This window comes from Calidris pugnax, unplaced genomic scaffold (genome assembly GCF_001431845.1).
Source record: "Calidris pugnax isolate Ruff unplaced genomic scaffold, ASM143184v1 scaffold704, whole genome shotgun sequence".
Lineage (NCBI taxonomy): Eukaryota > Metazoa > Chordata > Aves > Charadriiformes > Scolopacidae > Calidris > Calidris pugnax.
The window spans coordinates 301,141-328,078 of record NW_015091651.1 but is presented as its reverse complement, the minus strand read 5'-3'; the positions used below and the strand labels follow the sequence as shown (position 1 = coordinate 328,078).

At 42.2% G+C, this 26,938-nt stretch overlaps 1 protein-coding gene across 4 annotated transcripts in view; it reads right to left on the bottom strand.

Moving 5' to 3' along the window:
- FAR2 (fatty acyl-CoA reductase 2) overlaps nucleotides 1–26,938 on the bottom strand; it is a 157,423-nt gene that overhangs the window by 129,024 nt on the left and 1,461 nt on the right. The window lies entirely within an intron of this gene.

The window sequence follows — 26,938 nt, the reverse complement described above, 5'->3', positions numbered from 1 at the left end:
GAAGTTTTTGTGCCAGTATTTATTAATAAATACAAATGAAAGTATTCTAATGCTCCTGTTTTGGTAGATGCACAGTTTAACGAGAAATATAAAATAAAACCAGAGTCCAAGATGAAAAAAACCCAACTGCTACCATTAAATATAAACACACTTATCAGGATCTCTGAGAAGGAGATCACAACAACCTTGACATACTACCACCACTGAGACAAAAGATGAAGTCCTCACGGTGTTCGTATTGCCACATGTGGTTTGCTTCTATTGAGCCTGTCATGCTGGGATGCTGCATGCATTAAGACCTACTGCTTTTCGTAAAATACCATCTTTGGCAGAAGCTGAGGCAATTTTTAAAGCATAATGCTCAGCTTGGGGCCAAAAAAAGTAGGATATTCCTTCTCTCCTTCTCCTTTCTACGGTGAAAATTCTTCAAAAGCCAGCAAAAGAGGGCATTCTTGCTGATCATCTCTTATGCTCAGCCAGTACATTAGTAAATGAAAAGATCTCAGGAAATAGAAGATATATAATAAATATGAAACATATCCAAATGAAAACAAATTTGCATACACCCTTCCTAGATTATATACCTTTGACTTTTGTGTCAAGTATACTTCCATTCCTGAGACCTGCTAGAGAGCAAAATGTGTGATTCCGTGATTCCGTGTGGGAGGATAAAAGGACAACTAAAGTTTTATCAGGATTTTTAAGAAAAGAGGGACAAAGCAGTATGCCCCAAACTTAATGATCATTGCTAAAGAACAGACGGAAGTAATAAGTCAGCCTGAATACACAGTTATGCTTGCGCTGTGGTTAAGTGGGGCATTTCTCCCTAATTCTAATAACCACTAATACTAACAACTGTTCAACTGACCCAAAAACCTTTAGAGTTAAAAACATGAGTTATAACACAGCTTGCAGGGTGTAGAAAAACCCTACCTTCTATTCTCCAATCGGTGTTACACAAATCAGAGAAGAGACGTTTCGCATACATGCGGGTGCAGATACGCATCATGCCGTCATGCCCTACTCAGTGCTAGTTCGCAGCATTACCATGCTCCTGTAGGTGGAGAGTCAGCAATTCCTAGGAAAAGGCTTTTCTTTTCTAATTATTTGTAATTACTATTTGTATCAGTCTTCATATTCAAAAATACAAGTGCTAAACTCTGTTCCTTAATGCCACTGTATATTCACAGCAAGATGTAGGGAACCCCCAGCAGCTCTTGGCTGCACTGCCCAGTCTGAAAAACTAACATGTGGTGCCAGGAGCAAAACAACTACCACAATCCCTTTGAAATAAAATTTAAAAAGCTGGACAACAATAGCAAAAAAGCTTTTTTAAATTATGCTAAACACCTGCAATTTCAGGTTTTTTCTGCCCCTCCCAAGGAAAAAAAAAAAACAAAAAAACCCCAAAACCCAAATATTTTAACATGCTCAGCAAGGACCCCCAAAGCTCTCTGCTCCATCGCTCTGGGCTGAGGAGATGCTTGCAGACTTGAGGGCTGAGTCCCTGTGGGCTGCAGCTCCCAGGGTTTTGTCTCTTTCCCTCTCTGTGACGAACACCCTAGTGTTTCAGGGCACGCGATACCAGCACTCCCCACAGAGCAACAATCTTCAACCGCTGCGGATCCTTCGGAGGCAGGCGGAAGAGTGCCAGAGCAGACAATTTGCAACACTTGTTTTATTGGAATTTTTCCAACTAGATCTGATCATCAGATCTCCTTTTCTTGCCATATATGTAAACGTATTGGCTTAGGCTGCACAACACAGCATCTTGGTGAGCCGCCAAATGTCAAAACACTTTCAAAGGCACCATTTTGAATAACAGTGACTTTGAAGTTAAGGTAGTTGTTTTGATTCTCCCTGGAACTTATGGGGAGCAGGTCTCGGTCAAATGAAATGTAAGAAAAGGAACTCTCTGATGTTTATAAATTCAGAAATTGTTCAGAGTTAAAAATCGGAACAACAAACCAAGTTGCTATACTCTCTTCAAGTCAAATTGAAAAATGACCTTCCTAAGGAACTTCTCCTTCTGCACAGTTCCACTTCAAATTAATATTATACAAATTCCTAACTTTTCTATCTCTATTCAGAGCCCAACTTGTGAAATGAATTTTTAAAAGTAGCTGCAAAAAACTTCAGTTGTCTGAAAGGAAGCCTGCGAGAGATATGACAATGTTCCATAATGTTATTAGATTTCAGCTGTTCTCATCAATCACAGAAATAATACAGTAGTGCTCAGCTTCAAAGCCAGTTACGAATTATGGAGAGGGCCCTGCCCTTTCACATTTCCAAATGCACGTTTACCAGGTCTTGTGGGCCTTTTACAGTCTAGTGAAGTTTTAATTCTAAAAGATACAGGCATAGAGCTTAGGGGAAGTGGCATCTTCAGTCTTTCTCCATTTTCTTATCTTCTCAAAACCAGCTTTGAGAGCTAAGTGCCTGGATTTTGCAAAGCGCTGCACCCTCGTCTTCAATTTATATCAGCTGTTCGGCTCTGAATAGCAGTTTGGGATTCGCCATGTCAGCAGAACTGCCCTCCAGGAGCTGCATCTCTAGCCAAACCTCAAAAGAAAGAATCACTTCTTGGCATAGGCGGCTCCTCCAAGCGTGCTCTGCTTCCTGCCAACTGCTTTCGGCTGAGCCTCAGCCTCCAGCACTCGGCCGACAGGGGCACAACTGATGCTCCCCACCCTTTCAGTTCCTCTCTTCTTGCAGAGCTGTGTCCAGAAATAGCTGCAAAGATCTGCAGTGACCTTGGAAGAGAGCGACTCCCGCTCCAGTTGGGTTTTTAGGGCTTTGATCAACTGGAAGGCATCTTCTCACTGGCCCCGACTTTTGCCTTGGAGGGAAACGCTTGGTGGAACCTGGTTGGTTTTAACACCCATTCCACAGTATCATCTGTGCCACCCAAAGTTTACAAACTCAACAAGCACAGTGCAAAGCTTTCCTCTCTACTGTCAAGAATCTGTTAAACTCAGCTCACGCTGAAGCATGCTTTGCATCTGTAAAAGACTGGGATAAAAGTGGTTTTGCTTTAATGCACTACTTTGCAAGGGAAAAAAAAAAAAAACAAACCAAAAAACCAAACCAAAGAAACCCAACACAAACCACATCCGAAACCAGGCTTAACGGCAAATTAGCAAGGACGGTTGAGTGGCAATTACTGCTGCCACAATTCATGGTAGAAGAGTCAATGGTTCACCAGAGACTCACCCAAGAGACATAACTTTGTGATTAATGGAACTGTTTTGCGAATGTTAGGGTACAGTGTGTATCACTCCGGGAGTGAAACATGGGCTTTGGTTTGCAGTTTTATTTAGGCACATTGTTGACCATGATTAAAGGACAAGAAATCACGCATATCCACATCATACATATATGCATTATACAATGATTTTTTTGAGAAGTCTCCCAAACTTCCGAAGTGCTGGGTTAACAGATCAAGCACTGTAGTTAATTCAAGCATGCTACAGGCTGTACCCTACAGAACAGCATTCAACTTAGTGGAGTGAAAACAAACCAAAACAGAAAAACCTCATCATCAGGTTAACTCGACTTCCACCAGAAGAACACAGCAGAAGCAAAAGGGATGAGCAGCAGCAAGCTTATCTCAGGAAAGGTGGTGAAGACCTCGGGGATAGAAGTGGAAGGATGTTTCAAAGAATAACATGGGGTTGGAAAGGACCTCCAGAGATCATCTAGTCCAACCCCCTGCCAAAGCAGGTCCACCCAGAGCAGGTTGCACAGGAACGTGTCCAGGTGGACTTGGAATGCCTCCAGAGAAGGAGACTCCACCACCTCCCTGGGCAGCCTCTTCCAGGGCTCTGCCACCCTCAAAGTGAAGAAGTTCTTCCTCATGTTTAGGTGGAACTTCTTACGTTCAAGTTTGTGCCCATTTCCTCTTGTCCTGTCCCTGGGCACCACTGAAAAAAGACTGGCCCCACCCTCTTGACACCCAGCTTTTAAGCATTTATAAGCATTGATCAGATCCCCCCTCAGCCTTCTCTTCTCCAGACTAAAAAGACCCAAGTCCCTCAGCCTCTCCTCGTAAGGGAGATGCTCCAGGCCCCTCATCATCTCTGTAGGCCTCTGCTGTACCCTCTCCAGCGGTTCCCTGTCCTTCTTGAACTGGGATCCCAGAAATGGACCCAGTGCTCCAGACGGGGACTCCCCAGGGCAGGGCAGAGGAGCAGGATGACCTCCCTCAACCTGCTGGTCATATTCTCCCTGATGGACCCCATCTTGAGCTTCTAAGGTTAGCGCTAATAAAAGCTGACACAAGCAAAAGAGGGGAAGGGACAAGAAAAAAAAAAGCAATTCGTATGGGGATAAAGCCCCAGGCCTGTTGAAATGGGTGCTGGTGGGCTACAGTTAACAGTAGTGCTGAATTCCCACAAGTTCAGTGCTGCATCAAAATCGTAGCATCCCTGAGCCAGCTTGGCAATACCTTCTTTCTTCTAGAAATGGACGTCCTTTAATTGCTTCCGGGCAGACTGCCAATTGTCTTTAAGATAGGTGACATTATACACAGCTGCTGTAAATGCTCCATAACTAACTGTTAGGATGGCTTTGCACTTCCCATAGTAATTTCTGCACTCGTTTCTTTTAATGGAAATAACGCACCTGCATTTCTTACATCTGGAATCCATGCTAGAGTAGAACTTTTTAAGCTTTCTGAGAGCATGAGGAGTTACATTACAGAAAAGGACTCTGTTGTTAAGAAACCTCTTCAAAACAACTCTGGAGAAATTTCACAATGCTCCTTTTTGGCAGAGACTTTCTCTTTGCTTGACTACACTTCAAAAACTACAAATTGTTTTCCTTTCATTGGCCTTGTATCTGAGAAATCATTGCCAGACTTTCAGAATGAATGAGCTAGTATGAGAATCGCAAGGACATAACATGTGCCATAACATAGCAAGGAATATGTCAGGATGAGCCCATTAGATCCATGATTTTGGAAAGTATTCCTGTTCAAGACAGTATCTGAAGCACATCTTTCAAATGGAAAAAAATTATAAACTTCTAAAAGGTTAACACTTCAAAGAGAGTTAGAAGTATACGTAGTTGGTTAGACAATAGGACTTTATCTGAATATGAATCCCAGGTGTGTAGACACAAGACACAGAATATTCAAAACGCCTGAGATGCTTAGACATAAATATTAAGAAATAAAATATAATGCTGTCTTTAACTCCTATGATAGCTCACACTTTGAATGAATGTCAGCATCTTCGCACTCAGATACGGACCATGGGCACCTGCACAAGTCTGCATGAAAAGGACAATGTTGACACTCTCAATAGTTGCACATTCCCCCCTTTAGTCCTTTCTTTTCCTGCTGCTGAATGCCTGCCTGCTTTCTCTTAGAGGAAACTTGTCAGACAGCAAAAGCAAGATGTTCCAAAACATTTTATTTCACTTGGGCTGTGGCAAATAGTAGTCAAATGAAAGATTGCATCACTCCACGCCAGTACAAATTTGAAACTAAAAACCATTACGCTCAATGAATTTCATTACTGAAAAAGAAAATGCAAATAAATTGTTTCGTAAATCAAAAGACATACTACATGTGGTAGTTCTTGGAACAGAGAGAATAAACATTCCCTTCTAAAAAAAAAAAAAAACAAAACCAACAACAACAAACTAAACCCCTCAGGACACGCTTACACACAGGATTGCTATATCTTAACTTTAAATTTCACCATGACTGTGTTGAAACACATGATTCCAGGACCTATAGATGACAAGATGAAACCAGCAGCAGCCAGATAGTGTTTATTAGAAAATTAGATTGCACAATGCATGCCATCTCACCCTAGAAGCCACAAAGTTAATCTGGTTTGAAATGTGAACTACCCAGACCAAATTTGCTACACGGTGTTTAGACTTATACTTCTTAAATATGAAGTTTACAGGTGATTGTCATATGAGGTTTCTTAAAGTTCCCTTTCCATCTTTGGCAACATCCAAAAGACAAGCTCAAAATGAAAAATGAGCTAAACAAGAGCCAGTAGGCATCATCCAACACAGATTGGGTTTAGCTATAGCTAAGATTCTGTTAAAGACTATGCTCATATTATAGCATTTCTATTCCTAGCGATACCAGAACAATCCTTGCATTAGTGTTTTTGAATAGCCAGTTCTTGGACCTCCTGATTACATGTGAATTCTGCTTTTATAGCCTTGATTTCTGCAGTGAGAAGGCTAAAGATCATTAATTCAAACGGTTTTGCTCATTTGTCCTATTCTTTTCTTATTCAGTGCTTTCTTATGGCTTTTGAGGACATGATTTATGTTTCCTGAATAGCCGAGCCTGGCAAAACTGGTGCCACTTGAGGATAACAGAACCCAAAAAGAATCACCCCTGAAGCTAAATCAAAGTGTCTATGAGTCAGGCACAGAGGAAGGGTTCCAAGGTTATGTGCTCCCAACTTGTCTCCTTGGTTTATAGGCTTCATTAAACAAAGCAAAATTTACAGTGGAGAAATTTAAAAAGAAAAGTGACAGTTTACTGCCCAGTTGTGTTTATGCAACACTTGATACACTTCTTTAAGCTAGAAAATGAAGCATTTTCAACAACTTTAAAAAAAAATCCTAAAATGCTACAGTTGACAAGTTCAATACCTGAAGGAAAACCATTTACTTGAGTCACTTAATAAAATTGCATCCAGCATTGTAATGCATTTCCCTTCCAGTTTGCAGCACAGGAACTATTACCTACTGACATTTGGAGGAAATGCAAAGCCATTTTGAGGTATTGAATATATCCATTTAACTAACAGGTAGGACAGTACATCCCCTTTGCTGATGTTTCGAATTATTCTGGGTCATAAAGACAACCTGACTGCCTTCACAATTATGAGATCTAATAAGACAGTAGACTCTAATAAAGAAAATGAAACAAAGTTTTGCCTTCAAACTTTGCCAAGTTGCGTTTCAGCAGTTCGTTGCACTTGCAGCATGCAGACTGACTCCATTTCATGGTAGGAGGTGACGGAAATGCAGATTGCCAGTCTCATAATGCATAGTTGTTTGGGTTTTTGCTGTTGCTTAGCAGTTATAAAAACAATCCACTTGACAAGGTCAGAATTCAAGACCAAAAAATGTGGCGAGCGGAGCAAAAGTTACATATACAGTCCTGTCTTCCGAAGCATGAGCTAAGGGCTTAGGAAGAACATTGCCATAGTCATGATATTAAAGTTAGAAATACTGTATGCTCTAGCAGGAAATCAGAACAAACATTGACATGTCTCTGTTTCCCTGAATCATCCTGCACTGCTGCACAAAAAACTTTCCTGTAGTCTGGTTATCAAGCTCTCTGTAGCTGTAGTTTCCTTAAACCTTTTTTAACCACGTGAAAAAAATAAACAAATAATCTTCCGTCACCACGAACCGATGTACATCATTCATTCTGCTGAACTGTCACTGCAGATCTAATCATACAATCATAGAATTGTCTAGGTTGGAAGGGACCATTAAGATCATCTAGTCCAATCATCAACCTAACTCTGATAAAAAAAAAACAACAAAAAAAACCCACATCACTAAACCATGTCTCTAAGCACTACCTCAACCCGACTTTTAAATACCTCCAGGGATGGTGCCTCAACCACCCCCTGGGCGGCCCATTCCAAGGTTAAATAACCCTTTCAGTGTAAAAATTTTTCCTAATATCCAACCTGAACCTCCCGGGGTGCAACTTGAGGCCATTTCCTCTTGTCTCATCACCTGTGACTTGGGAGAAGGGACCGACCCCCACCTCCCTACACCCTCCTTTCAGGTAGTTGTAGAGACCAAGAAGGTCTCCCCTCAACCTCCTTTTCTCCAAGCTGACCAACCCCAGCTCCCTCAGCCTTTCCTCATAATCTACTAGTCTCAAAAACAAATAACAAAATACCACAGGTTATTCCAACACCAATGTGAGAGACAAACTCTGCACTAGCATACAGAAAAGATGCGACACTTAGTGCGATGCATTAAGTTTTCAGATCATGAAGAAAGTGAGCATTTAATGCCCAACATCACATCAGTAGGCAAAATTTCGCTTGCAGCACAGTCCAGTGTAATGATGCCTCTCCAGCTCCACCAACTCTCGCTATCAGGCGTAGCCGGAGAGAAGCCATCCAGAAATACAGAATTTTAGAGAAGAGAGACCAACGGATCAAGTCTTACACATAAAGCAAAGACTTGACAGACCTGTGTGATAAGTGCCTTACTGCCTTTGGGACCTACTTTTACGTATGTCTTTGAACACAAAAAGTTCTCCCTACAAACACCGTGTTATACTTCGTAATCCCATGTTGGTGTTTTTATAAAATTTCCATTATGAACAGTGTTCCTAATACAGAGCTGACTGTATGCTTATTGTATTTGTAAAGTCCATGCTGACACCTGTGATAACTGGCTTGTAACCAGCTTAACTACAAGATTCAGTGGTACGTTTCTGATGAGCCTTAGATGTCCACACGGTGCTGCCGTTAATCGCAAGGCAACCAGCTCCGTTTTAAACATGTTGAGGTTTCAAAAAACATCTATGTGATGTGATGCTTCCTGATGATAAAGCGTTAGCCATATGCTGCACTCCCTCTCCTTCTCTCCAGAGACACAAGTGGTTTTACTTCTACCCTACATGTTTTCACAGCGTAACAACAGGCTCTCTCTTCCTTATGGTCTAGGACACCAAGCACATTGATAGAGAGGTATTACTGGGGCTCTTCTGCATGGGCAATTTGAAGAGAGGAGAAACTAAGCTACAGCCTGAGGTTGAGACAAGTGAGTCCTCAGTAACTCATTGAAAAGACAGAGGGATGGGATCAGGATGGATGGGATCAGTGAGGCTTTGGCACAAGAAGTCTGGGAACACTTCTTACCTATAGTATGGATCATAGAATCATAGAATGGTTAGAGTTGGAAGGGACGTTGAAGATCATCCAGTTCCAACCCCCCTGCCCTGGGCAGGGACACCTCCCACCAGACCAGGTTGCTCCAAGCCCCATCCAGCCTGGCCTTGAACCCCTCCAGGGATGGGGCAGCCACAGCTTCTCCGGGCAACCTGTTCCAGTGTCTCACCACCCTCACAGGAAAGAATTTCTTTCTGGTATCTCATCTAAATCTCCCCTCTTCCAGTTTAAAACCATTTCCCCTTGTCCTGTCACTGCACTTCCTGACAAAGAGTCCCTCCCCAGCTCTCCTGTAGCTCCTTTCAGATATTGGAAGCTGCTCTAAGGTCTCCCCGGAGCCTTCTCTTCTCTAGGCTGAACAACCCCAAAGGTTGTTATGTAGATAAAGGTCCTTCAGTAAATTGTATCTAAGTCACAGCTTGAGAGCTTTGAATCTTTCAAATAAAATGCAGCCCAAAGTCTAAGTATGATGTGGAATTTAAAAACAGCCCAAACCAACAAGCCACGTATTACAAGACAAACAGGAGCAAGAAATCCAGGTAATGTTACAATTTATTTCCAAGCTACGTACCTATCATTTGTAACTGCAAACCCAGCTGGGATTTACTGGCTGGGCTGCTCAGAGGTTTGAAATAACAGAAGATCATATCCAAGGAATTTGAAAGAGAACTACAAAGCCTCAAACTAGTTTATGGATTTGTTTTTGTAATAATGACCCCTCAGCTTCTAGGTCAAATTATGATTACGTGCTATTGCACTCTTACCTGAGCTGCTGTCACTCCATTTTTTTTAGGTTCATTTCATAAATGCTCTTGCATAACGTTCAGGGTTTAATCAGAATTAGGTTTATGTATTCTAACTTCTAGGGGATTGGGGCTTTATACGTGTAGTCAAACAATGAGATTCAGATTCACTGACTCCAGTCAAATACAGTTCACTTGCAGGCAGCCTACCCGGGATGACAGGCAAAAGGCGCATGAGGGACAACAGTGCAGAGTCACCCAAGCAGCAGGAGAGGCAGCACAGACCAAGTGGCAAACCCAGCCAAAGGCAGGCTGACTCCTGCTGAAGTGACTGAGCAGCTCTGATTTACTGAAAGACACTTGCCTGGATGAAGTGCCTGACCAGATATAGCCCCAAGTCATTACAGCCCCCATACGAGTCTGAATTTTGCCGGTTGAACTCACTAGTCCTCACCAAAGGCTGACAACATGTGGAACAATTCAAAAGAATTGGGGATCTTCTGCATTTGGCCCCCCATCCCCTCTGTTCTCACACCTCCTAGTATGGAAACTATGGGTACTATTGTCTCTGCAGTACTGAACCTCAAAAGAAACCAGACATTTCTCAGCCAAGATCTTGCTGCCTAGGCCGAAATCATACATCTGGTGAAGATCACCAGAACCAATCTAACCTCCTGGTGCCCATTTGCTCCCAACACTCTCTATTTAGACAGCTCTTATGCATGCACTTACTCCCTGATTGCTGCTTCCACTGCGGGACTAAAAACAAATATGAACATACACATCCTCCTATCACATGAATAATGCCATTTAAGTTTACACAAGAAATGTTTTTCAGGAACATATTCTCTTTGAAATATACTTTCAAGATATCAAGATAAATGTAAATTATTTCCCTTTTTCAGAGTTGTCTCCCCAGAGATCTAGACTAGGTCTTAATTATCCTCTTGTGAAAATTTATCCAGCAAAGGCAGAGACATTCCTAACAAAAATCTTTCCCATAAAACTGCTGCAGTGAATGCTGATGCTTAAAAAAGCTGTAACAACCTTATTACATCCTGAGAGTGAAAAACTCTGTCACATCTACCAATAACTTCCTGAAAAAAGGATAAAGAAAATTTCCTAAAAATAAAATTATTTTGTTGGCATTAAAAATCAAGGCTTGGGGGGGGAACAAATACAAAAAGCAAATATTTATTTCATTTGACATTCCAGTGTTCAGTTTTGTTGCTAAATACGGACATAATTGACCACATATAAGATCAATGGCAACTTTTGTGATTACAGTCATGGTTTGGAGGGAAGTGTTGCTATAGCAATACCAACCACAGGAAGGAAATCCACATCTAGTCGGAGCATTATTTCTACATATCATTATTTTTTATGGCATATCACTCCAGCAGAAAAGGGTACAGTAAATCAGTGGCAATGCCTATTTTAATCACGTAGGAGTAGTTTGGAAAAGTATTTCACAGAAACGTACTGAACAAGGAAATGAAAGACTATGACCGCACATTAAGTAAGGCTTTGTTTGTTTTAGTTACTTGAGTGCTTTTCCTCGAATCAGCTTACATCAGATAAAGTCAAGAGTTTAAAATCAGGCTCTCCCCCTCCTCGATTCAGAATACTAAATGTTTGGGGTTTGTTTTTTATTTTTCCAGTTCTTTACACAATCAGGAGCAACCTAACTGAGATCTGATACCCCTTAAACTGGTTTGACTCCCAGCAGTCTCAGGTCTGCAGGGTTTCTTGGCTCAGGCATTAACTGAAAGAAATAAAACTGGTTCCCAAACTGATACAGCCACATTTGCATGGCCCTACCCCCGATGCAGCTGGCATTGATGTTAATGTGGGAATCAGATAAACCACAAAGGATGACCAACATATGACTGCAATACCTTTCCCTGGCCAGCCCAAAGGCAGGGCTGGTACCCAGGACACACTTTGTGACATTCCCACCCACAAGCTTCTGCCAATGGGACTTAGGCTGTGGTTCGGGGAACTGGGACTTTGGGTGTTCCTTTCTTTCTTGTGCAAAGGTTGACCCCATTCTGTCTGTCTCCACTCCTACCTCGGATTATCGATAAAATCATACTCCCAATTATCCTAGCTTTTAGTTGACTGTTTTTTTCCCTTTCCATAAGTTGGCTCCTTCAATTAAATCTTGGAGGGCTCAAAATCAGAGTCAGATTCAAAAGAAGGATTCAACTCAACTGAAAACAAACAATCATCAGCTTTGATCTGTGGAAATGATTACGATCCTGATGACAGCTGATCTTTTCATGTCTCTCTCTCTCTTTATTTTTGACAAATTAGAGTCAACAACAGATTTGTACACATTTCCACAGCTCTTAGCACACCTAAGAAGAGAGAATGCATGGCTAAAATAGATGTAATACTTAATAAATAATCTTAATTCAACTGAAATACAAATCACTTGGATTCCTATGGTCATGTGAACATATTGGTTTTCCCAATTGCATGGCAAAAGAGAAGAAAATTTGGAAATAGCTAAGCAATATAAACCCTCATAATACTATACAGAGTTAAGGACATTATTGTTCACCATTGCAGATGCACTACTGCAGACACACAAATATCACAACCTTACAAAATTCTTCCTTCACATCGCACAGCCCTGCAGACTCTAACTTCTTCGAAGTGAGAATCACAGAAAAGCTGGCTGGAAAGGACCTCTGCAGACCACCAGTTCAACTCTCTGCTTGAAGAGGGACTGTAACCAATGCTAAATCATTATCCACAGCTTCGCCAGGCTGTCTTGACAACCTCCAAGGAAAGATTCCGCCACCACTCTGGGTGACATGTTTGTTAGAAGTCCTGCACTAACTCCCTGGTGAAAAACTTTTTTTCCTAGTGGCCAGTCTGAACTTCACAAGCTGCTGCTTGTGACAGTTGCCCCTTGTTTTTATGATCTGCCACTAATAGGAGTTCAGCTCCATAGTCATTGTTACTCCTCTTCAAGCAGTTACAGGCTTTGGTGAGATCACCCCTTAGTCTGTTTCTTTGGCCAGACTAAACCAGCCTAACTCCCTCAACCTCCCCACACAGCTTATGAGCTCCATGGCTCAAATCACCTGAGTAGTCCTCTGCTGCATCCTCTCTCCACGTTTTAAACGTTGTTCTTTTCAATTCCAGGAACCTCAAAAGTGAGTGGAGAACCACAGTACTCAAGAGCGCTGAGGAGGATAATAACTTCCACTGATCTCCTGGCCATACTTTTAATGTAAACCACTATGTCGTTTGCCCTATTTGCAATGAAAAACATTACGATCCTGATGACAGCTGATCTTTTCATGTCTCTCTCTCTCTTTATTTTTGACAAATTAGAGTCAACAACAGATTTGTACACATTTCCACAGCTCTTAGCACACCTAAGAAGAGAGAATGCATGGCTAAAATAGATGTAATACTTAATAAATAATCTTAATTCAACTGAAATACAAATCACTTGGATTCCTATGGTCATGTGAACATATTGGTTTTCCCAATTGCATGGCAAAAGAGAAGAAAATTTGGAAATAGCTAAGCAATATAAACCCTCATAATACTATACAGAGTTAAGGACATTATTGTTCACCATTGCAGATGCACTACTGCAGACACACAAATATCACAACCTTACAAAATTCTTCCTTCACATCGCACAGCCCTGCAGACTCTAACTTCTTCGAAGTGAGAATCACAGAAAAGCTGGCTGGAAAGGACCTCTGCAGACCACCAGTTCAACTCTCTGCTTGAAGAGGGACTGTAACCAATGCTAAATCATTATCCACAGCTTCGCCAGGCTGTCTTGACAACCTCCAAGGAAAGATTCCGCCACCACTCTGGGTGACATGTTTGTTAGAAGTCCTGCACTAACTCCCTGGTGAAAAACTTTTTTTCCTAGTGGCCAGTCTGAACTTCACAAGCTGCTGCTTGTGACAGTTGCCCCTTGTTTTTATGATCTGCCACTAATAGGAGTTCAGCTCCATAGTCATTGTTACTCCTCTTCAAGCAGTTACAGGCTTTGGTGAGATCACCCCTTAGTCTGTTTCTTTGGCCAGACTAAACCAGCCTAACTCCCTCAACCTCCCCACACAGCTTATGAGCTCCATGGCTCAAATCACCTGAGTAGTCCTCTGCTGCATCCTCTCTCCACGTTTTAAACGTTGTTCTTTTCAATTCCAGGAACCTCAAAAGTGAGTGGAGAACCACAGTACTCAAGAGCGCTGAGGAGGATAATAACTTCCACTGATCTCCTGGCCATACTTTTAATGTAAACCACTATGTCGTTTGCCCTATTTGCAATGAAAAACACATCCCTGGCTCATTTTCAACTTGGCAGCAACCACAATACCCCATTGCTTTCCCACAGATGTTCTGTTCAGCCAGTTGTTTCCCAACCTGTACTGTTGCATGGAGTTAATCTGCACAGGCACAGAACTTCAGGGGTTTTCTTACTGAACTTCATGAGGTATCTGTTGGCCCAGAGCTCAGGTTTCTGAACTGACTTCAATTTGTACCATTTGGTGTATGAAACTCTCTCTCCTGCCAATTTAATGTGATCTACAACTTTTCTCAGGGTGCATTCTGTCTCACCACGTAGATAATTAACAGAGATGTAACACTACTGGCCCCAATCTGTTACAGACCACTTTTTACTTGTCTCTAACGAGACACCGAACTATTGAAAACTACCCTCTGAACCTGGATATCTATGCAATTTTCAATCGGTCTAACAATCCGGATCTCCAGCCCATGTTCCACAGCTTCCTCAGTGAGAGATGATAACAAAACCCTCACCGAAGGCCAAGTCAGGAAACGCTATATCCACTAATGTCCCCACTAGCCATTTAATTGCAAAAAGCACTCGGGTTAGTCAAGTATGACTTGCCCTTGGTACATCTGGGTCAACTGTTCTCGATTACCTTCTCATCCTTCTCACATTTGGAAACAAATTCCCTGAGAACATGATACGTAATATTTCCAGGGACTCTGGTAAGGCTGACTGACCTAGAATTTCCTGAACTCTCCTTCTTACTCTTCTTAAAGATGAGTGTAATGATAGACTTTCCCTAGTCTTCAGGAACCCCTTCGCCATTTTTTCCATAGCAAACAGAACTGCAATTGCATCATCGACGTCTTCCAGAATCCTAGTGTAAATCCTATCCAACTGGATGGACTTCAATACAACCCGCTTTTCTAAGTAGTTCTGAAGAGTAAAACATTCTTTGTTTCCTGTGCAGCACTGCTTAATTATGTTCTCCCAGTCAATCTTTGCTTTTGTGCAAAATCAGGTTTGGAATAGGAATTTATCCCACCTCTTGCTCGGTGGGCCACGTTGCAAGACAGGTTACCTCTTGCCCACACATTCAAATCCACACCGCTTGGGCTCCAAGAACACAGTATTTATCCTCACCTCACCCTTATAAAATAGGAAAGCACTCGGCCCCCTGATCTTAATGAGCAGCCACCTATAGCAACATGTACATCTCACAAGTAGCCAGTGATTTTGCAAAGAAGAGAATCCGTATCTTCTGAGCATTAGGCCTCTAAATACTGATTAAGGGAGAAGAACAGAGGGCCAAAAAATACCCACAGCACAAAGAGATAACTTTTGACCCTACCCTTATCTCCAAAATAACCCGAAGGGATGAAGAAAAAGAGTAACCCACCCTGCTGACGCATGACCTTATACTTGTATAACAGGACTGAAATTACTAGGTTCCATTTGGATTCTGCTGGGATGTGGTTCCTTCAGGGGAAGGAGTGAGACCCAGTAAGAGTCCCCTTCACTGATTTTAGAGATTTCACTGCTGTTTTGACAAACCTGCCAGGTTACCTTCCTGAAAGCTCCGTGCAAGACTGCTATGTACCCTTTCTTCTGGATTTACCAGGAACCTACGACCTGCTGCAGACTTGTCACTACTTGCTTCTGAGTCAAGAAACAAGAGGACCCAAATGTTCTCTTATGGCACTGCCTCCAGAGGTCTTCAGACAAACCCTGCTGTGCTGTTGCTAACTCTCGGTGCGAAGTTAGAACAATCAAAGGCAAGATGTTTCCATTATATGCAGTTTTTAAACACTACTCCCTACCACATGTTAATACACTGAATTTGTACAGTGTGAATCTCATTCTCACTGTTAACAGTGAAGAGGGAAACACAAGTGCAAAGCACTATCATGCTCCTTTTCATTCAGCATCCAGTGCACTGGCAGACCTCTATATCTGATTTGAAATCTACCACATTTCCCTAATTTCCACATACCTTGTACCACGGGTTGTCATTTGTGTCCCTTGCTATGCTCCCTTTGCTTTCAAGTAGTTGAAAGTTGTTGGCTTCAATCTCCAACAGGGTAGGTTTAGCCTGGACATTAGGAAAAAATTCTTCACAGAAAGAGCAGTCAGACACTGGAATAGGCTGCCCAGGGAGGGGGTTGAGTCACCATCCCTGGATGTATTTAAGGGACGTGGTGTTGGTGGATATGGTGTAGGGGAGAACTTTGTAGAGTAGGGTAGATGGTTGGACTCGATGATCCCAAGGGTCTCTTCCAACCTAGACGATTTTATGATTCTATGAAGTACCAATGCCACACTATTACAAGAAAAATTCGTATCTCCAATGACTACATGACTAAACACAAAATGGAGATGCAAGAGACTTACTATACAAATAAAATCAACATGTTGTATAAGAAAACATTCTCAAGATGACAGGGACCACTTCACCCATGCCCCGGCATATTTTATTCTCATATCAGAGATATATTAGTATAATTTTTATGTTTATCCTAAGACATCAGAATTTGTGTTCCCTTGCTAACATCACACCAGGTATTTATTTGCAAGGCATTAAAGAGATTCAATCAATGAAGAAAAAAAATCAGCAAAAAAAGTAGCCTCTACAGTTGTGTTTTTACAACTTATGAATAGGAAGACAAAGGAAACAGAAAGCTGATTTCTCAGTCAGATTCTTTCAGATCTTGCTTTTTAAAGAAAAGAAGGTAAATTACCATAAAGTATGGGAAATGTGGCATTTTAAAATGATAAGGCAATGAAGCATGACCTTTTCGTCACAGAATTATAGTTATCCTTAATGTTTTTCTGGCCTTAATCCTCCTGAAACTTCAAAACAAGTGTCAGATAGATGCAATACCTCTCTTGGTGCAAGTAGAAAGTTCTGGTTTGGTAAGGTTTTTGCATAATGCTGTACAGAATTAAAAAACAACTACCTAGTTGTAACAACTACACTAGGGAACCCTAGTGAAAATTCCATAATTAATTTAAAGGAAGCTGCTGCTGGCAATTATGAGCACTTTAGATTCAAAGTATCACAGATGGGATATTTTGGTCACTATATTTTGCATGGATGGGACACAAGGTTGCACAGAGCAGATAGAATTTCAAAGACAGAAAGACAGACAAAAAGAGAAACAAAAGGAGTGCAAGGAATGCCCTTTTTATTCTATAAATGAGTCAGCAGTACAGGGTGATACTTACACAAAGCTACATGGAGCAAAGCATCAAATGCTGCCAACGCTACTCTAGAGTGAAAATACAGACAACACACTAAAAAAAAAGGATATATGTTCCGAGTAAAAATACATATGAGGACTTGCATGCATCACATGAGAAAGAATCCTATTGCCTTGATTACTTTCAACTATCAGACATCATAAATTTAGCTTACTTTTGTTACCCACGAGACAACATACAAGTTTCCTGCTATATATTTAGGAATGCTAGGAGACCTACTTCTATTATTCCACTTTTTATTTGTATAACAGCTTAAGGGCTCAAAGTCACAATCACATTAGTCACATTAGGTGTAGGCACATGTGGGAAATAAGAGACCTACTCTCGTTGAAGGCACCCTGTCATTTAACAAAAGATAGCTTTACTTTTACAGTACTGTGATTCTTTTAACATTTTGAACACATGAACCCTAGATCAGAAATGAGTTCCTATGAAAGGGTCCGGACCAGCTTACTTTATCTCCCAGAACAAGACTTATGTACGTTGCCACGGAAATTATATGTTAGTGACAAGTGGAGTACTTGATTTTTGATAAATGCAGACCATGTTGCTTCAGAAAGCAAGAACTTCCATCTTCAAGGACGCAATTTACAGTCAGTGATGGAAACTCTGGCATTGCATATAATTTCTTTCATTTTTCAACATGACTAACCAATTTTTAAGGTGAAATACTGATAGTTAGATGTGCCACCCTTTAACCTTTAAGACTAGAAATTTAAAATCATATTTATCCGCAAAAGCAAAGCAGAGGCAGTCACAAAGCAACCTGTCCTCCTACATATGTCACCATCCTGATCTGGAGGAAATCTAGCCTTTCAGAAAAGGCAACCCAAACACGTTCAGTGTTGATGGAACTTCAGCCTGTTTATGATTCACCAACAGAATGACGGCTATTGAAATAAAACTATTTATTACTTGAAAACCAAAGCTGCAGTAAACGTAACATGAACAGGTAAGAGGTTTCCGAGAGGAAGCTGAGAAGTAAGACCTCCCCCTTTAAGTGGTGTGGCACGAGCAGCTAATGCATCCCGTGCGCTGTGATTGACTTCCCGTCAGATTCGAGTTGAGTTTTGCATGCGCAGTTGCTTCAACAGCATTACTTTGTTAGTAGAGTCCAGAGGTCTCATCTTTAAATAGGGGATGTTATCACATCATCTTGGAAGCATATAGTTTCATCCGATCCCTGACTTGCTTGCTGGAAATCCTTTGCAGGTGAGTTCATCAGCAGCAAGCAATGCCTGATCACTTCTTGAAAAACCTTAAGGTAGCCAAAGCAATAGGCTTTCCACTGGTAGAGAAATCAGCGCTACCCTCTCAGATAAACAACCGCCTGCATCTCAGTTGAATATGACCCAATACAAATATTCAGCAGCAAAAAAAATACTGGGCCAAAACACGTGATGCCCCATGGATGGAGCATTCCAGTGTCAGAAACTGAACACCTCACCTCCGCTGATTTGGACCCTGCAGCAAACAGCAGCTCACAGGGTTTGAGCCAGGTGCCTGCAGAGCACTCGTTTGAGCAGAAACACAAGGGAGCTTCAGAACATGGTAGAGATGGGTTAAATTCTTTTCTGAGCCACAGGGCTTAATACACAGTTTGCCTGATGCTACATAGCAATGAAAGGTCAACGATAGGCCAAAACGAAGGTGAAGTGGTACGTGTCAGGCATGAAATCTGTCTTTATGGATACAGATTCTTTATCTCCTCTCCCAGCTTAGTGACAGCAAAACTAGGCAAAGGAACAAAACAAAATGCCTGGGAGAGAACACAGTGGTTAGGAAATAAGGGAGATGAAAAAAAAATAATAAAATATTAACAGAAATGCATCAAGATCCAACATTTCCCAACAAATCAATATATTGTTTAGGATGCCCCGAAACCTTGAATTCAAGTATAACAGAAACCCATGGGCTGCTCTGAGGATACACGGGACAAGGCAGCAGTCACTGAACATAAATATAAGGATAAAGAAAAATTGAAACTATAGCTAGACAGCGTCCTGGCAAAAGTTACTGGTTATCTGCCGAACCCTGCAGGTCTTCCACAGGGTTGACATGTTTGACCACTGCATCTAGGTGCAAGATTCTGTGGTTGTTTCGACACATACAGCAGAGCACAGCATAAACACCCTGGTACCTCTGGGCTCCTTGCCCTCTTCTCTCTGCAACAGTGTCATCAAGTTTACTGCAAAGCACAAAAATGCAGACACTTCAGATACAAAAATAGCACAGGGGGGACCACTGACATCTTGTTCCATACTAGGAATGTATGAGCTTAGTCAGTTTGCTCTGGAGTATCTAATAAAGATAGCAGCAGTGAGAGCTTGAAGCAGGTCAGCGGTAGAAGACAGGGTCATTCAATGTCTGTAACAGCTTGATCTGGGATTTCATTTCTTCCCGCAGATGGCAAACCCAAGGGCTCCATAGGGAAGTACAAGCAGAACCACATCAAAGCACTAATGTCCGTTATGGGAGCAAGGATCATAGGGCACATAAAGAGCTACGCCGAGAAGTTCCAGCTGTAGTCACAGGAATAAAGTGGAATTTACTGCATGCAACACTTGACTACCTGGCTATCAGAGCACCCTGTTTGCATAAACAGGTCTTTTGTTCAGAAAAGCAAGGAAATTGTTTCTTCGCAGTCTGCAGGATCAGAAGTAAAGCAGGGAGGTTGCAGCTATATGAAGCGAGGGTTAACTAAGGGTATAATTCTGTCTGTCACATTCAATTTAGAAATGTGAATACATGAGTTTGGGTGTCTTATTAACGGCCTGAGGACCAACAGCCTCAGTCTCTTCAAAAATTTTTTATCCAACAAAGGAGTTGGGTGATTTACAGCAGTGACATTCAATTTGATAGCCAAAGGAAATCTAGAAGCAGTCCTGGATTGTGATGTTCCCCTTGACTTAAAGCTAGGAGCAATGAATAAGCTGATGTCAGTGCATGCAATAGAAGTTTTGCTAAGGGCTCCTTCTGTAACAAAATTTCACCCTCAAAATTGTCCTTAAAATTAGGTTTAACAGAATCATGCCATCCATTTCAGACCAGCTGATAACAAAAATAAGTCCCATTGATAGCACTGTGAGCGTGTACAACATCAGAGAGTGTTTTATATTGGGCAGGCAAGTCCTTTTCTCTCTCTCTTTCTCTCCCTTTCTCAACAGAGCACTATATAGTCCTCTGCTCGAGCTATGGGCATATAATGGGGGAAATTCAGAAGAAACTTACTTAGTTTTCATACTTAAAGAGAAAGATTTTTAATACTAAAGCCCAATCAGACTGCATTTTTGTGAATAAGCAATGACAGGTGGTAAAAGCAGATGGTTTTGAAAAGATTTGTGACAGTCCCTGGCTCTGCTGCCCTAGCGGCTCCATGGGATACTGGCAGAGAAAGCAGTTCCCCTCCTCTTCTTTCCTTGCCTCACACCTCCCTGGCTGCCACAAAGCCAGGATAGGAACGGCAAAGCTCACTCACGTTCTTCATCTCACCTCCAAACTGTTTCTGCCTCGTGGCAGAAGCCCCAGCTGAACGCAAGCCATTGATACAGGCAAACCGGCCAGGTGGTCATCTGCCAGGAGCCACAAAACCACCTCTGTGTTTGCTGGTCCCATCCAGGAACAGAGCACGGCTCCTGGTTTTGGCAGTCTAGCACTGTGGTTATTCACCACAGATCATGACCACTTTGCTTCTGGGAAGTGCTTCTGTACGTGTTACTTCTAACCCCACCAGAGGAGGGTACCCAAGAGTGAGTGAGCATCACCGAACGCTCCTCTGCTGAATCCAGGCACAAACACAGACCTCTGCTGAAAGCACTAGCTCTTCTTTCTGAAAGCCTTGGTGATGAAGGAAGCATCTCAGATGCTTCAACCCTGCAGAAGCAGACCAGCTTTCACAAATGATGAATAGCCTCCTGTCATTAGTCACAGAGAGATCCTGCAGTAGGGAGTAAAGCTCAGAGAAGCACAATTATTCACATTATATCTCGAAACAGAGAAAGCAAGGAAAAGAAATTATTTCGTATGTCAAAGAGAGCAGTGTGAGAAACAGAAAAAGCTGGGAAAAGCGTATTTCCAAATGAGTGTTGTGTGTTTGGCCCAAATCCATGCTAATTGCTGCAACTACAACCTTTTCCAAGTTACTGTTACTTGTGCTTTGGGAGCAAAGACCCTCTAGGAATGAGAAAACAGTTCTAGCTTCAGGCTGTCGTTTCCTGCACGCTGCATCAGCTGTAGCATACCACTAGTTAAAGTCAGCTGGAACTCTCTTTTGAGATATCACAGTACACCTATAAAGATGACTCAGGCAATTTCATGTACCAACAATGAATCCTTAAACGGTACCACCTCTGGCTACTATCAAACCCATCTGCACAGCCCATTGTTCACTCCACAGTACACCCATCTCAAAGGACCTCTTAGAAGACTGCTCTCCTCTTTTAATACCCGCACATCCTGTCAATAAATTAAGAATCTCTCTTTTAGAATTTACTAAGGTGTATTGTAAGAATTACACTCCTGAAAAGGGCCGGTACCTTTTCTATATAGCACATCTGCCTTTCAGATTTTCCTCTGAAACAGGATGGATTTAACTCAATGTCAACATAACACTTATTTTTTGTTCCATCTCTTTAATCTATATAAGCATTCCCCTTATTGTTCATCTATGGCCTCATTTACAAAATTGCAATCAATTTACATTTTCATAATTTTACTCACAGTATCAAGGTAGTTTCTGAAGATATATTCTAGATATAGTTGCGACTCTATGGTGTATTTATTATCATCAGTATCCCCAGAATAAGAAAAGGCCCTCTTGAACCACCTATGGCAAAATAAATCCACATTCATAGAATCATAGAATCATTCAGGTTGGAAAAGGCCCTTGGGATCATCGAGTCCAACCATCTCCCCTACTCTACAAAGTCCTCCCCTACACCATATCCCCCAACACCACATCTAAACGTCCCTTAAACACATCCAGGGATGGTGACTCAACCCCCTCCCTGGGCAGCCTATTCCAGTGTCTGACTGCTCTTTCTGTGAAGAATTTTTTCCTAATGTCCAGGCTAAACCTACCCTGTTGCAGCTTGAATCCATTCCCTCTTGTTCTATTGCTAATTACCTGTGAGAAGAGACATTCTTTACAGAAGATCAGAGAACCTTTCTCTCCTACAAATCAGCAGGGTTTATGGTTGCTTTCAGGAAGATCAAAAAAAAAAAAAAAAGGGAGTTATCAATCCAGCTGGCCCCAATTTTATACAATATAGCAGAAATGGTAGCAAAAACTGAGTTTGCTATGAAGGTGGACACAAGCCATTCAAACCTGGAATCAAAAACTTACAATTGTTTCCAGGGAACACCACCCTGGTAAAATTGCCTCTCACCTTCAGGCACAATAAAATGTGGATCTGGGCTTGGATAAGGTAAGGCTGACAGACAGATGAAATTAAATTGTAAGCATCCAGGTTTGTTACCCGTCCTGGCATTCTCACTTGCATTAACCAGTGATTAAGTTTTCAATTTATTCTGTTAACCCCACGGGACAACTCAGCTTCTCAAAGCAGATATAGGTGATGGATACCAATGTAATGGGTTAAAAATGAAATGAGGTACGAGGAAAACCTGCAATGTGCATCTCTAATTGGCACAGCTGTTCCTGAGTAACTTTCAGGAAGGAGAAAACATTGGGAATCAAACACAATAGTGTGGTTTTGTGGCACAAGGTATCTTTTTTTGGGAGCATGGGTAGAACAGAGCCCTGTGCAATTTCCCGTCACAAAGCATAGGTACAAACAAAGAGAAACACACAGAAAAGCAACTCTTGCAAAAGACAGCTAATATAAGCTTAGAACTGAACACAATTATAGTTGAATTACAGGTATTTTTGCCAAACCTTCATATGCCTCCTGCTTTAACAAAAACGAATGTAGCCAGAGATTTGAAGGAGGGGAGATTTCCAGCTTCCAGTCATTACCAACGAAACATTATTTATATGCCTACATGTAAGATCCTGCTATTGACTATTTCACTGTGTAAAGACCTAATTAGCTGTAATTTTAACACTGTATATCACCAAAAGACAAATATGTTTCCTAAAGGAAGCCTGAAAGCAGTACTCAGATAAGAATTTAAAAAAAAAAAGAAACCACAACAAAACCAACAAAACCCAACACAACAACAAAATAAAAAACAGACAAAACATCTACCTTAGATGGTGTTAAGAAAACATGAGTTATAGGCTTATCGTTGAAAAATTGAAGGGAAAAAACCAATTATAAGAAAAGACATCCGCTGTAGTATACTCTTTGTTGTGGTAACAAATGAAAATGAACTTTTTGCCATCCATGGCTGTGTACAAAGGGGGCTGAGATGCTACAAGTGCGTGGTGACCCACGGTGGCACTGCGCAGCAGTCCACGGGGACTCATTTGCCAAAGTCCAGGAGACCTGACAAGGGAGAGTAAACTCGGGAAATGCTTCCCTGTGACCGCTCCTTATGGCTATAACCATCCCGTGCTGAGAAATTCCTGCTGTCGGCACGATCACAGCCACAACGAACTCACGCCATAAACCTGGGCTTTATCAGCATCTCTGTGCAAACACAGAACAAAAAAAACCCAACAAAACGAGTCTGTAGCTGAAGCAGTCTGCAATTTAAATACAGGATAGACAGACTTAGAAGCAACAGGGATGGTGGTGAGGGCATAAATGGGGTCAGTGGCAGAACCAACCCCAAAAGCAAAATTCAGAGCTCTACGTCCTGAGTAGAGGGAGGTAATTTTTTTAGTATGCCAGAGTAAGGCCCCACTTCCTTCAAGAATACGGGTATGTAAAGCAATTTCAAGTTTCCTCTTTCACTCGGTTCATCAGGCCCTTGTAGGCCGTCTACACAGGTGACTGGAGACAGACAGGTACCTCTCCTCTCTCTCCAAATTGCCCAGATATAAGCCAAACCCAATCTGTAAGCCCTGCAGAAGCGTTAACACAGCACTGAGCCAGCTCGTTAGGTTGCTGGTCCATCCCCTTTTTAATCTGGTCCAAACGGGACTCCTACCAAGCGTGACGAGGACCAGCCTGCTCTTCCCCTTAACTGCACGTCTCTGCTGACTCCTCAGTGCCTTTTAGTCATGCATTGAGTCAGACCCAGGAACTCATCCAAGGGAAAACCAGGCCAACAGCAACAACAAGAAGGGATTTGCGCTTGGCCACGAGTGATAGCAACCAGCCCAAGCGAGAGCTGAGGAATGTGTACCCAGAGGTGAGGCAGGCAAGGCTGACCCTTGGCAGGAGCCCATATTTTTTGGGGAATTCAGGTGACCACCGAACCACCTCTCCCTTTGCCTGCCGGAGGGGCAAGTTTGGCTTCGCTCCAGCGCAGCTTCACCATAACCCGGGTGAACAAGTTCCCGAACCACCTCTGGGATACAGCTTCTCCTGGAAGAGAACGTGCTTCAGGCGATGCTTATTTCTACCTACGCCTGGAGATGCCTAACTCTTTCCATAACCTACTGCTGATAACTTCGGTGATGCTCATTTCACTGGACGGCGGCGCAACGTTCAAACTGTCATTTCTTAAGCCCCTTTTGTGGACTCAGGACCCCTAGGGAATAAGAATGCTATAAGAATGCTGTAATTTTTAATGGTTATAATGGGATAATAACGCAGCTACACTAACAACACAACATTATCCCCTGCAGCAAATATCCCCCAACATTTTCCTACAAACACAGCAAAGCCAAACAATATAATAAAATAAGCAATATTCCCCAGATGGGTTGGGCATTCATCAGCACTTTTCCCAACCCCATCGTGTTACTCTCCATGACCCTTCAGCTTCTATGAACTATTCAGATCTGTGGCATCACCAAATTAAAATGGCTTTCTCCTTCCTTTCCTATTTCAAAACATTTTTTTTCTCCTCCACCACACCCTCATTTATGTGATCCGGGCCTTGTATAGATCAAAATTCCTTGTCGTGGGAGAAAAAAAAAAATGGGAAATTGAGCAGAATTTGAGCTTCCTATGTAGAATGCAAGGAAAAAAAAATTGAAAAGTTTCTTTCAATGACAGTCTAATGGTGCAGACTGCCCCCCTTGGAGCAAGGATCTACACTCTGCCACAGGACTCAAAATCAGGATCCGTGAGATTTCTGAAGACCCTGGGCACTCGTTTGTGCTCGGTACCATCCAGACCAAACAGCAGCCTCTGTGCCTTTGCTCGTATTCCCTGTATTCCCTGCCACAATCCTTCAGCCCTGTCATTGCCCATCTTCTCCCTGCTAGCACCCCCACACCTCACGTAACCTCCTCCCCCCACATCCACCCCCCCTGAGATGCAGGTCTGTCAGATCCAATTTTGGGGAAAGAATGGGAAATTTATCAGTTAAAGCAACCTCTATGACATTAACAGACCTGCAAACTTTCCACCTCTGTTAATAGGCCATTCTCTGCTTTTCTGGCAGTCTATCTCTAAAGACTTCTTTTTTTTTTTGCCCAGCTGACACGCTACGGGTTTTATTTACTCAGGCTTTTTCTTACGTGGTCTTCAAGGTGTTTTAAAACTACATTTCCCCACCACTAATTAAACAAGGGATTGGGACTGGAATTGAAACCCAAATTGGCAGAACTGAGAAATTTGCTGCTGTGTTACAGTATCAGATGCACCCTCAAACATCCTCTAAATATAGTAAGAGGCTGGCCTAAATCTGCTATTGCTTCATCTTTAATTCAGGCACCTTTGAGTGAGAGTATCTCTCTCTCCCCCCTCCCCCCAAATTTTCTATCCTCATCACCTACGTACTGAAGTTCACGGTGACTTTAACTTAGACAAACACCCCAAAACACAGACGTTGTTTCCACGAAACAGCAGTTTAGCAGAGGGAGAGACCCCAATCGGGCCACGGGTTAAAGCACTGCATTATAACAAGGATTTTACGACTTCTCTAAAGCAACTATCAGTGTAATTTTTAAACTTACTTTAAAGAGACGATAACTACATCATACAGTAATGAATGGAACTTGCATTTTCCTATTCAAGACCATCACAGGTAAGCAGGAAATGGTGATGTTTTTGATACCATAGATGCAAACGCAAAGAGTAGCAGATCTTCTGAACTGCCACCAGCTTCTTATCAAGCAGAGATGAAGGTTCCCAGAACGCTGGCACCCTCAGAAAGTTACACTCTAAAGTCACGTGCCAAAGCAACGTGAGCTTCGGTATTAAAAGGTTCTGAAAGGCCGTGCACTTTTATTACACCCTCGGGATCACCTAACACTTCAATTTTACACTTATTTTCACCCGAATTCAAGTGAATCGGAATGAGAGCAGGCATGGATTTGGGGAGTCCATTTTTCCAGCCCAAGAATGACCTTCGCAGAACGCGAAACTGAAGTGCAAACAGAGAGGCAAAACCAATCTTTTGCCCGAATTCACAGCACGATACATGATATTTCTGGGGGAAGCAACGCCCTGGGTCGTTTTGCTGCTTCCCGCTGCAAGATAATGGTCTGGCATCAGTGATTCCTCTCTCGAGCTATGCCCTTAAAAGGGCTCCCAGGCAAAAACGTAAAAGCAAATTGTTCCGAGCAACAACATTACTGTAAAGGACCGTATCAGAGCAGACGAGACAAGGTCACGTGTGGCGAGTTTCTAGAAACCTGAGGATATCCTGACAGGACCATGTCACAAAATTCAATCTTTGCGGTGCCCACGCGGGTGGGTGGGTGGGCGGGCAGCGGGGGTATCCAGGAATTT